Source organism: Opisthocomus hoazin, chromosome 23, assembly GCF_030867145.1.
Source record: "Opisthocomus hoazin isolate bOpiHoa1 chromosome 23, bOpiHoa1.hap1, whole genome shotgun sequence".
In the NCBI taxonomy this organism is placed as follows: Eukaryota; Metazoa; Chordata; class Aves; order Opisthocomiformes; family Opisthocomidae; genus Opisthocomus; species Opisthocomus hoazin.
In genome coordinates this window covers 6,235,830-6,251,584 of record NC_134436.1, presented here as the reverse complement: position 1 = coordinate 6,251,584, position 15,755 = coordinate 6,235,830, and the positions used below count along the sequence as shown (strand labels likewise).

General features: G+C 49.0%; 1 protein-coding gene across 1 annotated transcript in view; it reads left to right on the top strand.

Annotated features, from left to right (window-relative positions):
• Positions 1-15,755, top strand: part of FGF18 (fibroblast growth factor 18) — a 74,093-nt gene that overhangs the window by 37,594 nt on the left and 20,744 nt on the right. The gene's annotated exons all lie outside the window — the stretch shown is intronic.

Genomic DNA, 15,755 nt, shown 5'->3' with positions numbered 1-15,755 from the left:
TATCCTCACCACAAAACCCCCGTTATTGCTCTGGCAGGTTTTTCAGGGGCGAGTGCTGAAGCAGGCTGAGGGGTGCTTTGGGTTCCTTGTTTCAAATCACACGTGGTGTGGACGTAGAGGGTGTGAGCTCCATAGCTGCTGAAAGCTGGTCTTGCCCTGTTGGGATCAGCGACGTTGTCCCAGGTTCCAGCAGCAAAGGAGCTTGCCTAAAGGTAACTTCAGTATAAATCCCAAATAACATTTCTGGTTGCATGGAGGGATCACAGGGCTGGGTCTCTGTTACAGCTGAGGCCCAATTGTCCTCATTCCTACGCTCATGAAACTCCACCGAATTCAGGCAAGCGGTTCCTGGAGCTCCTGTGTGAGACTGAAAGGAGATTAAGTGCCCAGCAGTGCCTCCCATTCCTCCCATGTCTTGCACCTTTGTTAAGACCTTGCATTTCAAACCGTTTTAGCCGGTGGGAGGCAAATCAAAGCTGTTAGGTTTTAGCTGGTGACAATGGCAGGGTGCTGCGTGGTGTGCCCAGCCCCTGGCCTTTGTGCAGGGTTTGCTCAGTGGTGATGCTTGCCTTTATTTCATTTGCTTCTGCATCTGCATTTGTAACGGTTTTTTTTCAAGTTTCTGACTGGTGACTCATTAGGAGTAAATAGGCAAAAGGATATTGACTTTACACCTAGTAATTTGGGGGTGCTAACAAGCAAATCTCAGAGCTGTATAGTCAGTGGGTAAATTGTTCCACCTGGGAGGACTGGAAGAGGGGAAATAAAAAGCATTGCAAAGAAGCTGCACTTTTGTTTCTAGCTACTAGCCTTGGTTGTTCTTGCAGTTTGGGTGAACATCTGACGGTCACCATTGCTGTAACCTGTTTTGAGCTTCGCCAGGATTTTCTAGCACTGGAACTGTTAGACCTGTGTGGGCATGAGAAGAAGCTAAGATCCCAATTAGAAGATGCTAAATATGTTCGCTGAGAAATGAGGTGCCCTTTACGGCGGCTGGTGGAACAAGCCCTTCTTCCTGCGGCGTATGTGAGTGCAGGGCGGCCGATGAGTCAGGATGCGTGTCGCTGGTGTGCTGCACACGTGCTGCACTCGGGAGGGGAGTTAGAGACATACAGTAGCTTTGATATAGCTAGTGTAGGTACTGACAGCAGCAAACATCAGCAGTACGGGATGCCCATTAGGTAAACGTGAATCAGCGTGGCTCTGTGGACTGTGGCTGCAGGGATGGCAGAGGGTCATGGCCATGGGCAGCTCACCCCTGCTGAGGTCTGTTCTCGGTTTCGCTGGGGCCCAAGGCTGCTGAAGATGTGCCTGTCCCTGTGCAGCCACATCTCTGACGCAGTGACCACACACCCTTAGGTACGCTTAAATCAAGACAAGGATGCCAGCTTTCTCGGGGAGAGCAACCTGTTGCAGGGGAGCTGGTGCACAGCTAAGGAGCAATGGTCTCTAGCCCTGGTGGTCCTCCTTTGAGCAGAGGGTTAGGCTGGATAACCTTCGGAGATCTTTTCCAGCATAAATGATTTTGTGGTTTGGTGAGTGTCTTTCAACACTGATTATCAGAACAGAACTGAGAGACAGAGTCATTAATGATCTGTTGCTTTGAAGGCAGTGGTTCTCCTTTGGATGTGCTCAGTGGGACCCTTAGCAAGTGTCTTTTCATGGTTTGTCCTTCCCTTTTCTCCTTGTGATTTTTGTATTGAGATTTTTAAGAATTTATATTATTTAAAAAACTGTATGTAGGCAAGGTTTTCCATTCTACAACTTTAGTCCTTTGCACTTTTCCCTCAGCTTGGATTGACCCACCTAATGTCTGTAAAGATGATGCCATCGTGCACAAGGGTGTGTAAAACGTAGTTTATTGTCAAAGGTGGAGTGGAGAGGCACACTTTGTACCAGCACTGTAACCAGTTCTCATCTCTGCTCCTTTCTGGACATAAGTCTGGTTGACTGTACGCTTTGAATGGAAGAAAGGAGCCCCCAGTCCTGCTGTATCCTATGTCAGGCTCCCTTTACCAGCTCCAGCTCTGCGGCTGTGACTCCCAGCCTCACTCCTCCTCCTCAGTGCCTGACCTGCCTGCAGCCGCTATCTGTTTCTCAGCAGGAGGAATCTGAGGAAACGCAGCAAACTTCAGCTCCTGGGGCTAAATTGTTGTGCTCTGTAACAGCAAACTGTGTTGAACTAATTGACAACCAGCTTTAAATGTAGCTCAATCGAGCAAATACATTGATTTATTTTTTCCTCTCTTAGCGAGTGTTAAGCGGCTTCCAGCTTGGTTTCCTCCCCAAGAAGTGGATAGCTCATCTATTGTGTAGTAAAACTGATGGGCAGTTTTGACCTCTATACAATCCTTTCAGTACGTTGAGGGAGGAAGGAGTTTCTTCTAGTCGTATGAATGTTTGACCACTTACAAAAAGCAAAACAAAAAAAGCCCAGCCCAAAACCACACACAACAACAAAAGATGATCCATTTTCTCTGGATGTCTTTGAAAGAAGCTTAGTTTAGAGACAGACTGGAGAGAAAGGCTATTGATTTTGTTTGACCTCCAAACAGACTGCGGTCAGTATATTTTCCCTGTTGGAAGCAGTTCAGGGCTCTGAATTTCCGTGTCAGCGTTTGTATTCTGAAGTGCACTGGAGCTTTTGCTGCTGCTTCAATAAATAGCAAGCTGTAGGGAAAGGTAATGCTGGTATATATGTATTTCCCTCTAGATCTGCCCTTCCTTTCTTTTTTTTTTTTTCCTGTAAACTGGGTCGTGTTGCTGATTAAGCATTTACAAGTCCTTTTCACTCAATGTCATGCAGGTTAGTGGCTTAAGCCAGGGCTACAAGCAACAGTTTTGTAATCCCTGTCTTGCTTTTTCCAGTGCTGAGCCAGGTCCTTTCCCAGCATCTTGTCTGCACCAGCCCCTGTTGCCGTACCTGGTGCAAGGAGAGACGCCTGCCTGTACACAGGAATTACTATGTAAGAAACCCTACAAAAAATACCGTCCCCTCTTCCACCCTGAGTATTGTCAGCCTTTACATAGGAAAGCCTTCCTGATCTGTGCTCAGTCTCCTGCAGTGAAACAGAATATTCTGTTTGGTGACTCCTGTAGAACTGGAAACGCTCTGCTTGGTACGGGTTTGCAGATGTTCTTGTAAAATGGCTTATGACAACTGCCGTGCCCTTTCTCCGGCAACCGCCTATCGAAGAGTGGCTTCAAGGGATAGAAATACCTGTAGGGATGTGTTGGCTGCCAGGTTTCTAAATGAACTTCTGTGATCTCCTTTGAGATGAGCTGTACCTGTCGGTATCTCTCCATGCCGAGCTCTCGACTGCGTTATCTCCTCCTAATTTAACAACAGTGCTTCACACGGCGTGCTTCTGGCTTGTGTGCTTCGGCCCGCTTTGCGGCAGATTCGACACAGCGAGTTGGCTGCTGTTGGCACATCAAAGGGCAGCCTGACAGACCTGCCGCGGTGTCATCAGGCTGTAGGCAGAGCGTCGCTGGCGTTGGATACCAGCTGCTGAGCTCCCCTCTTGGCGTTGGCAGCGTGAGCTTCGTTTCTAACCCACACGGACAGACGTTCCTCGTGGTCCTGATGCTGTTGGTCTTCATTGCCACTGCCAGCCTTGTGTCTGCTCCTGGTTGTGTTTTGGGTCAGGGTGGAGGCTGATGGTACGGATGCATGACAGCCTGCAGCGTATGTGGTCTGCTGACAATTATACAGCATCAGTTTTGAACTTAAGCACTTAATTTCCCAGAGAGTAATAGCCCACTGCATCCCTAAAAAATAATGAATGGTGGAAGATGTATTTGCGCAACCTGTGCCAAGTCAAGCTGAGGTTGCAGCCTGCATTTGGTGCGTAACCCCAGTGACTCCCTGGAGTGGGACTTTAAGGGCTCCCCAGAACCTTTTCTTTCTGTCTATAGTCCAAACCCCCTCTCTCCCTACATCTGAATATTCAATTACATTAACCCTTTACAAATGGCTCTGCAAACACCTCCGAGAGTGGTGAGAAAGAGAGCCCTGTAACTGTTAAAGCTCTGCACAAACATGAAGGTGAGGAGACGACGGAGGGCGGTGGCGGGAGGTGACGGACTCGCCCCCAGCCCCAGCACTGTTTGCCTGGCACGTCCCCATGGCTGGAGCTGCTGGAGGTGGGTCCCATGGGTGCTGCATGCTGGCCTCCCTGGCTGTGCAGCCATGTTGGGTGCTCATTTCTACCCTTGGCACCAGTGCTGCTAATTATCCCTCGTCTCCAGTTCCCATGGCCTGGCTGGCGAGTGGTTCCCCCTTTGCACTGAGACATTGGGCAGAAGAGGGCAATGCAGAGGGACCGCCGTGCTGTCTGGGGCCATTTAATAATCATTATTACTAACACAACAATAATGTTCATCAACCTGCCATTTGCCTGGGGAGTAAGTAGTCCTGGGCTTGCAGTCTGAGCGCAGACTGGTCTCTTTAGGTATTGCCCACCTCAAGGCTATCATAGAATCGTGGAATCATTAAGGTTGGAAAAGAGCTCTAAGATCATTAGGTCCAACAATTACTAAGCAGAAAGTTTTGCCAGAGCCCTGAGCGGCAGGTGATGTATCAGTAAAACACGTCACTGGAAATGCAGGTAATCGCTGGGAAAGCAGCAATGCTCTGTGTTACCTATGGCAATGGCTTCCATAGGTGGTCTCCAGTACGTTGTGGTGGTGAGTCAGGAATATGACAGTTTCTTGTTAATGATCTAAATCAAAAACTAAGCACATGCAGCAAAGCAAAGATGCCCTCATGTTTTAAGTGCCTGTAATCTGTTTCTAAGAGCTGGGTACCAAAACATCCCTTTGATTCTCGAAGGTAATTGTACCTCTTAATTAGCTGGAGAAAAAAAAAACACAGCCTGAGATCTTGCTGTATAAATTATAATTAACCCCTTGGCACTGGAAGTTGAGATTTCCTGCCCCCGAGCACAAATGCGAAACGCATTAGCAGCACTTAACGTCAGGCACTCTCGCCCACCGCAGCCGAGGGGTCAGCTCGCTACCCCATAAATACTGCCGCGCTCCCGAGGCCGGTAGGAAAATGGCAGGGAAGCCGCGGAAACCCGAGGGGAAGCACTAAATACACCGTGTGAGGATGTTTGACCTGCTGTTTTTTCAGAGCTGCAAATGCCCCAGCAGGAAGGACAACACAGAAGGAAAAAAACCCCCAAATCCCGAAGCCCGGCGAGGAGATGGGAGCAGGGAGAGGGACGCTTCCCGGCGAGCGGGTTTTGTTAGCCGACATGGCTGGTTGCTTCGCCGTGAGAATGGCTCTCGGCGCTCCCGCCTCACACCCCTCCAGCGAAATAATTGTCTGGTGCCAGACACACTTGGCTGTGCCTGCTGTATGGGGAGCGCGCCAGCCCGGGGCCCTCGGCCACCCACTGCCCTCATTCACCAGCATCCTGCTTTTTTGTCTCCTTTTCATTCGTGGCGGTCGGTCGGGGGATGAGCTTTAGCTCTTCACGCCGGAGGTGGACCTGCAGCGGAACGGCAGGTCGGGGCAGCTGGAGGCAGGGAGGAGGAGGGCGGCATGGCTGTTGCTGTGGGGAGGCTGGAGGCTGGCCCGAGCCTGCTCGCACCTGCAGATCTTCCCTTCCCTCTTCCCTGATCCACAAAGGGTCTCTGCTCACTTGGCGACTTCGGTGGAGGGCCAGGCCTGGTGGGTGCTTGGGTTTAGGGAAAGCCATCTGCTTTCCCCACCAGGAGTCTGCACAGAGGCTCCCCAGTTCAAGTTAGCCAGTTCCTTGGAGGGTCCAGGACGTGGTTTAGCAGGCATGGTGGTGCTGGGCTGATGGTTGGACTGGATGATCTTAGAGGTCTTTTCCAACCTAAATGGTTCTATGATTCAGATGGAGAAATGACTCTCTTCTGCCGTGGGTCAGTCCCAGGGTGGCTGCAACACTGCGCTGGGCTATAAAGCCCTCATGAATGAGGTGGTGTTTGCCAAGGGCTGTTGCTTGCCCCACAGGCTGCATGGCACGTTCTCAGGCTCCTTCGTGCCGGTGGCTCTGGCGGTGGGGGGTGTCATGGGCACTGGCAGCCCCTCCTATAGCAGCGGCAGTCAGCTGAGCTCGGGTGGTGGCAGCAGGTGTGGGGTGACTTGGTCACCTTGGCAGGTTTCTAAGGTGGCTTCATCCTCCCGTGGCAAAGGTAAGGGGCAGCCCTGCTCCTCGGGCTTGGCATGGAGATGTGGCTGTCAGGGCTGCCTTGAAATATTTCATCTGCTGTGTGTGAATTGCAGCGGGGAATTTCCTTCTCCTGTCTGCTGCAAAGATTGTAGAAGGAGATAAAATAGGACAGCAGCAAGGTGTCCCGACAGGAAGGTGGGACGTGCTTGCTGGCACGGTGTAGCGAGTGCTGGAAGGAGGATTTCTCCTGTGGGTTTTGTCCTTTCTGTGTCTGAAGATTTTCGAAGAGAATTATGTGTTGATTAAAGAGCTGGCTGAAGAGCTCTCCAAGCTAAACGAGCTCTGTCTCTCCGTGTTGGGGCGGGTACAGGCTGGGCACCTACAGCAGCGGGGTCACCTGCCAGCATGGCACCCACTGCCTTGAGGGACCGTCCCCTGCGCGGATCCATGGGGCCACCGCCCCGGGGTGGGGAGGGGAGGGAGGGATGCTCTAGTGCGGGGAGGAGAGAACAGGACTGAGAAAATTTTGGATGGAAACATGGGGCTGAGTCTGAGCTTTATAGGTGACCTGGGTCTCTAGATAAACTGAAACTGGGAAAAGTAACATATAATATAATGCAGATTTTACACTGTCAGTGCTGATTCTTTAAACCCAGAATACCCCAAAATAAGCTATTAGAGATAATGCCTCTTTTCTTTGCTGCTCTTGTGTATCACGCCGCAGATGAAGACTGGCTTAGTTCTGTACTTGATTTACTTTTTGTATTAAGATTTAACATGGGATCTCCTTTTCTTAATCCAAGCACTTATGGTTTGAATGCAGAATTATATTTGAGATTTTTTTAAAGTACCTTTATTAAAACATAAAACTAATTTTACAGTTCTGCCAGGTCTTATTTAAATACCCAGTGCCAGATGCCTTTTGTCCCAAATGACTCTAGGAAAAGAAAAAAAAAACACAAATCCAAACTTTTAAAAGTTCTCATGCAGTTAAAATGCAGTAAAAGGCAAGGAAATAGTTTTACCTATGCTGTGGACTGGGGGTAATAGTTTAAGAAAAGCCCTGTGATGAATGTGTTTCCTAAAATAAATATATGAAACCAAAGGTGCTAAAGGCAGAGTTAGTGTGATACCTGAATTTTGTTGTTATTTCCGTTGCTGCTGCTCTGAGAATAGCTGAAACAATTGTGCTGCGTCTGTGAGGAGAGACCTTTTCACAGGGACCGATGCAGAGGACCCTCCTCCAAGGTGCTTCGCCCAAGGGACTTGCTCTGGCTGCATGTGGTTCCAGACGATGCCTGTCCTCAGGTGCTACAGAAAATGAGTTCTTGTTCCCCTCTTTCAGGCCCTACCCCAAACTAGTCACACTCTCATACTCTTATCGGGGACTGACGATTGCGTATACTTCATTTAGTAGTGTATTATCTTTTGTATGGCAAAAGTGAGCATCAGCAGCACAAGCATTAAGGAGTCGGATATCTTTGTGTTTGCGTCCGTTTGTAAGAGCAAACCCTGTTTAAAATCTTAAAACAGAGAGGAATTTCCCCCATGTGTCAGAACAATGGGCCCCTCTGAGAAAATGCAAGAGCGTGCCTGTATTTCTAGCCATAAAATTGTCATAATTTCAACTTTTACTGGAGGTCACAGAATAATAAAACCTGCATGGTAGAACCTAGCATCTTTTTGTATCAGGCATGGCTGATAATCTTAATTCAGCTAACACTGCAAATACTCTACATGTTTCTCCTGATCAGCCCCATTTTGGAGCACGCGCAAATACAGCAGTGGAGCCTGGTGGGACTAACTTCTGGAGTACGTGAAACCATCGTGGTGTTGGCATACAGGAGAGATTTCTGTGTTTCAGACTCCTCGGTAGGAGGTTGTGGTGGTGCTAACATCACACCTACTTCATTGCTGAGGACGAGCAGGCAGCCGCCGGGTTGCCCAGGAGAGGTGGGTGAGTGCTTCGGAGTAGATGTGGTCTGTCCTACACGTCTGGCCACAGATAAAGCAGCTTTGGAGAAGCAAGAGTACATGGGGTTCCCGTAGTTGTCGTTCTCTGCTTATTGTTATTTTTGTGTACATCAGTATTTTTATTGGGTTCAGCTGAGACTGGGAACAAGAGAGTCAAAACAACTTCAGCGGGGTTTGTTGTTGCGGTAATTCTAACCCTCTGCGGGACGGGAGAGGTTCACGCTATTTCCAGGCCCAAGAGACTCCAGTGCTTTGGATGCATTTCAGCTGGGCGCTCCGGGCCAGCTTCTGAGGTCCTTGTCTGCTGGGCTTGACTGTGTCAGTAGGAGTTTATTCAAATGAGAATGATCAAAGACATCGGGGTTTGGCCCTTTATTTTTCATTTTAGGTGCTTTTTCAAGCATAACAGAGCTTCTGAACTTTTTTGAGGCTCATCCTTCACTAATTCCAGACTCGGAGCCTGGCAGCTTGTCAAGCAGTTTTCCTGCCTCTGTAGCAATACTGTCCACTTGAGCTGTGTTTGGAGGCAGCAAGACACCCTGGTGAGATAGAGGAATTTCTGTGCTAACATTTTTAACGTTTCTCTTTCCAGGCTTGCTTCTTAGTCATTGCGAGCGTGCAGGTGGCAAAGTTCAGTGCAGGATTTGTTCACTGCTGCTCCCCGCCCAGGCACTTTTAAAGCACACAAGCTAAAGCCTCCAGTTTTACTGAATCTCATCTAAATAAGCTTATTCACCATCATTGAAGCAACTGCCAAAATATTTTTAGTGTCTCTTATGGTAAATTATGTATAAAACGTCTGTGAGAGGCCAAGTCTGATTCCCCACTGCTTAGTCCTGTTTTCTTAGATCTACAAATGGGTGCAAATGGCTCCGTGTCAGAATGACAGTATTTTATATTCATTTTGCACATGGGTAAATGATGACCAGGCTCTGGGTAGTGCAGGCTTGGGCCAGTAACATGGTACATACAATTTTAATGCTGTCCTCAGATATTTTTTACGTCTTGTTTTTCACACAACTGCAGATTCAGGGATTTATTAAATTTTCATTTAAGTTGGGCAAAATCTGTAAGACCTACCTTGGTATTTATTCTAGTTTTACGTCAGCTAAACTATCAAATGATTTTGATGTGCATGGACTGATAAAAGACCTCAAATTAGCGAATTTTCATTTAAGCTTCTCCCAAGATGTGGTGAATAGAGTTAGTTTGTGGGGACTGCGTCTGAAAGCTTTGTCATCCTTTAGGAGCCTGGGCAGTCCTGAGAAGAGCACTTCTTTGCTTCACAATCTCCTTTTTGTTCTTGGTATTCCCATTCTGGCACAAGCAACGCATCTGCTAGAGGATGGGGAGGCAGGCTCTCCCCAAGATGGTCCCTGAGAAGCTCAGGGAACATCAGCAGCTCAGCATCGTTCCCTGGGTGTGTTTTGTTAGCTACCGCTGAACTGGTAGTGGAATTTCTTGAGTGGGTGTCCCTAAAGGTGAGACCACTAATGGCATGACGGGCTTAAATAGCGGAGGTTTCGCTAGCGTGTGAGTGATGTTTTATTACCCGGTATCTCGGTCTGTGCGCCCCGCGGGGTTAACCGCTGCGGCAGCGCGTCCTGCTCGCACATCTGCCTTGGGCTGGGTACTCGGGCTGGCGTGGCTGGCACCAGCACGGATATTTCCGCATGTCTTGGCCTCGTGTCACGTAGACGTGCCCAGTGAGCGCCGAGGGGATGGCTCAGCATCCTGGAAACGGGACAGGACGCCTGCTCGGTGTTAGATGGCTGTCTGCAGATGGGATTGCCTGAGAGCATCTCCCGGAGCCTGAAGCTCCTGTCAGCTGAAACCCAGAGGAAGGTGTCCCAGAGTGCACGAGGAAAGGGAATGCTAGCCCTTTCTCTGCTAAAAGTGCTGCAGTCCTGCACTTTGCTCCATCGAAGCAAGCCCTTGGGGTGGTGGCAGGTAGGCAGGGTGAGGAGACAGCCCTGAGGAGGGCTGGGAAGGGGGGAGGCTTGGAACTCCGTGTCCAAAGCCGTACTCCCAATGTGTCCAGCCATGCAGCTGGTGGCAGAGAGCCTGAAGCCATGCAGGGGTCTTTATCAGGACCCGGAAGCCATGTAGGGGTCTTTATCAGCACTCAAGGGGCTTCCGATGTGTGTGAAGTCCTTTGTGTGAAAGTATTTGCGGGATCAGGTTGCTGCAGTGTAAATGCCTTTGAGGCCTTTGCTGCATTATGGATTTTCTTCTGATGTCTCCCGTGCAAATATTTAACCTGTCTGGTTCCTGAGAGCTACCGAGGCTGTTGCGCGGGTGGCAGGTTGTCTCTGCAGTCTTTGCTTTGTTCACACAGAGCCCTCAGTCCTGCTCCCCTTCCCACCCCAAAATCGGGCATGGAGAAGTTCCGCCGGGGACTTGGCACTTGGCGTGTGTTGATGCTCTGAGGGACTCGTGCACTCCCAGTCCTGTCTTTTTCCCTAACTCCGTCAGCTGACTGAGTAAAAGATGTTTAAACGAGGTTTAAAAGAAAACCTCATTTAGAGAGATGGCCTTTTTAACAGCCTGGGTGCGCTGCTCCCTGTGCGCTCCCCCCATTCTAACGCCAGGTAGTTCCCTTGCTTGTGCAAATCCACGGCTTAAAAAAGAACATACCTGGAGCCTGGATCGTGGAGCTGCTCTCGCTCCTCCTCCCCACAACCATCCCTTTTAATAATTTGACATACATATATCCTATGCTCGCTCAAGACGGACTCGATGAGCTCATTGCAGTGGTATGTGGGTCAGGCTCTGCCCTCCTGAGTACCAGCCGTATTGATTTCGGTGGTTATTCCTGATTTGGACCTGGATAATTGGGAAGGGAGTTGGGCTGTGTGGGTTGTAACTGTTTAAAATGGTACAGTTTGGAGGAATGTACAAGTGTGCAAACAAAACTTGAGGATGTAGCCTAGATTCCGTCACTTGTTCGTAGCCTGCGGACTTTATTAGACCCTCCAGACTTTACCTAATTTTGGCATTATTCCCTCGTCATTACGTCATGGGTGTGAAGTGGAGACAGGGTCGTTCTCTCCTACCTTGTGGCCATGTAAAGGATTCGCGTGGTTTTAGTAGGGGACAGGCTATGTTTGAGCAGGTTTCAACTATTTTAAGCACTGTTGGCCATGCTGGGGTTCTCGCTGGAAGATTCAGTCTTACCAGAGAGTAGATTTTAGTCTCCCATCAGATGCCATACGTGCTGTGAACTACGGAAAGGCACTTGGTCTCGGTTCACAGCGTCAGAGTTACTAAACTGGAAAGCCGCTCTCCATCACGGACGCTGCGGTCCCAGCCACGGCGCATCTGTCTGTCCTTCCTCTTCACTAGCTAGAAATGGTTTCAAGTGCTGAGAATCATTTCCCTAACTTTGTAATTGTATCAGAAAAAAGGTGCAACAAAAGCAACAAAATCTCGGTCCCCTCTGAGAGCCTTTTCCCCAGAAAATCTGTTTTAGCTGGCCTGCTTCAAGGTGCCCGTGGGCGGAAGAAGTGGTTGTAGTTTCTTTCTCTCTATGGTTCCTTTTGCAGGATTTTTACCTGCTAGGAAAAAGAAAAGCAATGGTGGATAGACTTGAAGTATCCAGTCCTTCTGCACCTTCCTTGTGTTTTCCCCTTTATCTCATTATTTATGTGAAACTGGCTGGCTCTTGGGCTTTTCTGATAGGTACTGTGTAAACATTACGCTTCTCAGGTGCCCTCTTTCTCCTTGCTTTCCCTGTGCTTTTCTGGCTCCTGTCCTCCCACTCCCAGGAAATATTTGAAAGATAATTTGGCGTATTTTCTGCCACCTTCACATATCTCCCTGACTTCATGTTTTCTTAGCTGGAAGATAGCTTTTCAACATATATATGTAATCCTTTTCACCTAGACATGTGAGGAATTCCAGTCTCTTCCAGTGGGAGTTTTCAGGAAGGTTTAGGTTAAATGGGCCAATAAGGCAAAAGCATGTAGCAGAAGATCTCGCTCTCTAAAGACATCTTTTCTCTTTAGCTCTTTCCCCCCCTCCCCTGGAAAATATATCAGAATATCTAGCTGTCAAAGAATTTAAACAATAATACCTGATCTGAAGGCTAGAGTGCAGGGCTTTTGAAAATAAAGATTGTAATCTCTCTATGGTGTATCCAGGGACTGATGGAGCTGGGAGGCAGGTGTCCTGAGCAGCAGACTGCCGTGGGGATGCTGCTGCAGCTTGCTGGCACTTATTTTATCTGAGCTCTCAATGGAAGTTCTCTTGGATTTTCCCTTGCACTGTTGTTGTGGCCATAGCATCTTTATCACAGAAACAAAACAGCAAGACGAATCCAGTTTACATTCATTTAAATCCTGCTGGTGGTGGCTGAGCTCTTCTCCTGCCGCATGTGAGCGGGGTGGGAGACCTCAGCAGCCCCTTCTGCTGGGGCAACCTCTGTCCCCCAGAAACTCTTGTTGCAGCCTGTAGGGCTGGGATTCATCCCAGCTGATTTTAGCTGACCAGATGTGTTGTCCAAGGTCCCTGTCTGGGCTCCTGAGAGAATTTAGGGAGAGAGGGGAAAATCCTCCCCCATTTACATGCCTGGCATAAAAAGGAGAATCATGTGAAACGGGTGCCTTAATGTGGAAGTCAACTGGGTATGAACCCTACCCCAAATCCACACTGATCTCTTGTAGGAAAGGAGGTCAAGGATCCCTAGAAATAAGAGCGTGTTTCCAGCATCTTAAGACTCAGGTTTTTCAGAATTGGGTACATTAGTGGCCCTAGCTTGTACTTTGGCAGCTAGGGTCACAGCAGGGAGCAGGCAGCATCTGCCGAACCTCCTTCACTCTGCTCCCCACTCCTAGACATTGGGTGCAGGATGACCTCTGGGGCTCGCCAGCCTCCTCGGGGTGCTGGGGTACATATGCCGCTGTATTCACTGGTGTGGGTGCTGCACTGGGCGTTTGCCCATCCGCTGCTTCTCGGTCTGTGCTGTGGCACTAGCCCAGGAGGGATCTCAGCGCCGGCGTAACCTTTGCAGCCTGGAGGAAAGGTGACTTCCATTTAGTTCTAAATTATGACATTATTTTATTAGATCTTTAAACTTTATTTAAATTCTTTATGTAAAAAGGAGGAGGAAGGTATCATATTTTAATTAGTAGCGGTGTCAAAGGAGACCTAGATTAATTATTTGAAATCACTCCATCCAGATGGTTTTAATTTTCACAGCAGGGAACCGGCATCTTTTTAAGGTGATATTTTTCAAATTAAAATCAGCTTGGATATTACTCATACTGGCTGCAGAGCGAGGGGGTGGGGAATGCGGGCTGGCATGCCCCGTGTTTGTCCGTCTGAGCGCAGGCTGCCGGGGAGACCTGTGTCGGTGAGGTGGGGGTTGCCGACTGTCTGGCAGGACCGCGGACTGCGGATCTCGTGTTGGAGTGCTTTATCAACATCAGCTCCTACTTTGGCTGGCCAAACCCCGTACCTGATATTCAGTGTTATTCTTAGCAGCTTTAATCACAGCGCTGAGACTGGGACGGATGGAGCAGCTTAGGTGGGAACTTACCGTGTCCTGTGCAAGCTGTGGAGCCCCCGCTTGACCCCTTCGGTGGGTGGCCCTGTGTCTGTTTGCACTCCTGTGCGGGTTCGACAGCATAGGTCTGTGGGTGGCTCCTTGGTGCTCTGGGTGTTGGCCGTGGTCCTTGGGCCAATTTTTGGGACCTCTTGTGCTGGCTCCATAACCTTCCCTCCTGAGGGGCTGCTGCTCTCCCCACCTGAGGCTGACCATTAGTCCTCTCTAATGCCCTTGCTCACGTGAGGGGAAGACCTTGGCTCTTTAAAGACAGTCATACCTTTCGATATTCCCTTGTCTATTAATGCTGCGTTGTGTCTGAGCAGCCTCCCTGAACTCCTTGAACCAGTGGACATTCACCAAGTTATAGACCACGTTGCTCATCTTCCCCTTGAAGACAGGTGTTTGACCCTATGCCATCCTCCTCCATCCTGGTTTTGCTCATGTTTATGTCCTTACTATGATGGGATATTTCTGGTTCACATGGCCCTTCCTCACTTAAGTGGTCACTGGTTCGATACCACCTTGGCAGGTGTGGAGGGAAAGCCTGCAGCACCTGGCTGTCGCTGGCAAGCTGCTCTCCATCACAGATACCCCAAAACACAGTGCGTTTCTGAAAGACTTAGATAAATATCCATATTTATGCATGATTGCAAGTAATATTCTGCTGTAATGCAGGCATTACCCCACTTGCTGTCAGAAAGAAGTTATTCTTCAAATATCCCCTGTGATAAAGGTTTAACAAATATATCTAATAAGTGTAAGCAGCTAGTAACTGGAAAATCCTGAACTTGCATATGTGACTGAGCTGCAAAGGCAAAACTCCGTTTAGGGCCCCTGTGAGTTAAAGGTTTGTGATATTTGCTCTGCTGCAGAAGCCAAAAGCTGACTTTACAAGTGGGAAAAATATTAATGTGTTTAAATGAAACAAACTCCTATTTCTATCCCCATGGTAAATCCTTACACTGAACATATTTGCTCTTAGAGGGTTTTAAAGTTTGAAATATGAATGCCAAAAAGAATGTGACTTTTTGCAGCACAGATCAAACATTCTCCAGAGTTTGGCAAAAGCCGTGTTTCTACGGTAAGGCTCGGGTCTTACAAGCGTGAGTATTTCCAGAGCAGGACCGTGGATTTGCACTTGCTGACACTTACACATTCTTGCATTGTGTTTCGACCATGTCTCCTTTCTCCCCCTGCATATCAGAGATGGATCTGAACCAAAATGTCCAGTCTGCCTGTTCCTGCCTCTCCAGGGAAATTCCTGGAATCCGAACCTCGAGCATGACTGGAATTCGTGTTTAGATCAGAGATGGAATAAACTGCTGAATTTGGATGTGTCTAGGTTTTTGAGATGTTGGTGGCACGCTACACATCTGGGTGGCAGCTCGGCCTCTTCTGCGAACTTAGTTGTGTCGGGGCAGGTGGTTTATGAAGATGCAGCAGAAATCTGTCCTCTACCGTGGCTCCTGGCAATGCTGCAAACCAGCTCTGCCCACAGTAAACATGGAAGGCACTACGAGACTGGCCATATTTCTCACAGCTAGAGCAGGAGTCATGGACGTGGACTGCCAGAAAGCATTTAGTGACCTCCTGGGAACCTAGCTAGACACACAGAGGAAGTCTGCGGAGCGGGTATTCATCAGACAGAAGAAGCAGTGCCAAATTTCTCCCCTGCTAGGTGTTGTGGTGATCTTCAGGAGATCACTGTGATGTTTTGCACCACGAGCGTGAGGCTGGACCGCTTCTGTGAAGTGCTTGAGGGCTGCTGGCTGTGGGGAAAGGGTTTTCGTTCTTGTCATGCTAATCTTTTATCTTCATGAGAATGAAATCCATGTTCTTACCCTCCAAGAACCCTCCTGCGGCGTGGAGGAGAGCATTAGCATTGAGCTTTATACTGCTGATGGGTGGTGGGGTTGGTGCGGACTGATGGAGCACACACGCGTATGTGCGCGTTCTGTGCTAAACTGGCATTAAATCTGGAGCATCCGCGTGGGAATCACTGGAGATGTGTCAGACCTGCACCTGCGGCCAAGCCTGGAGCCCGGCCCCTGGGTGGCTCCTTGGGCTGTTCCCTTGCGGAGCAT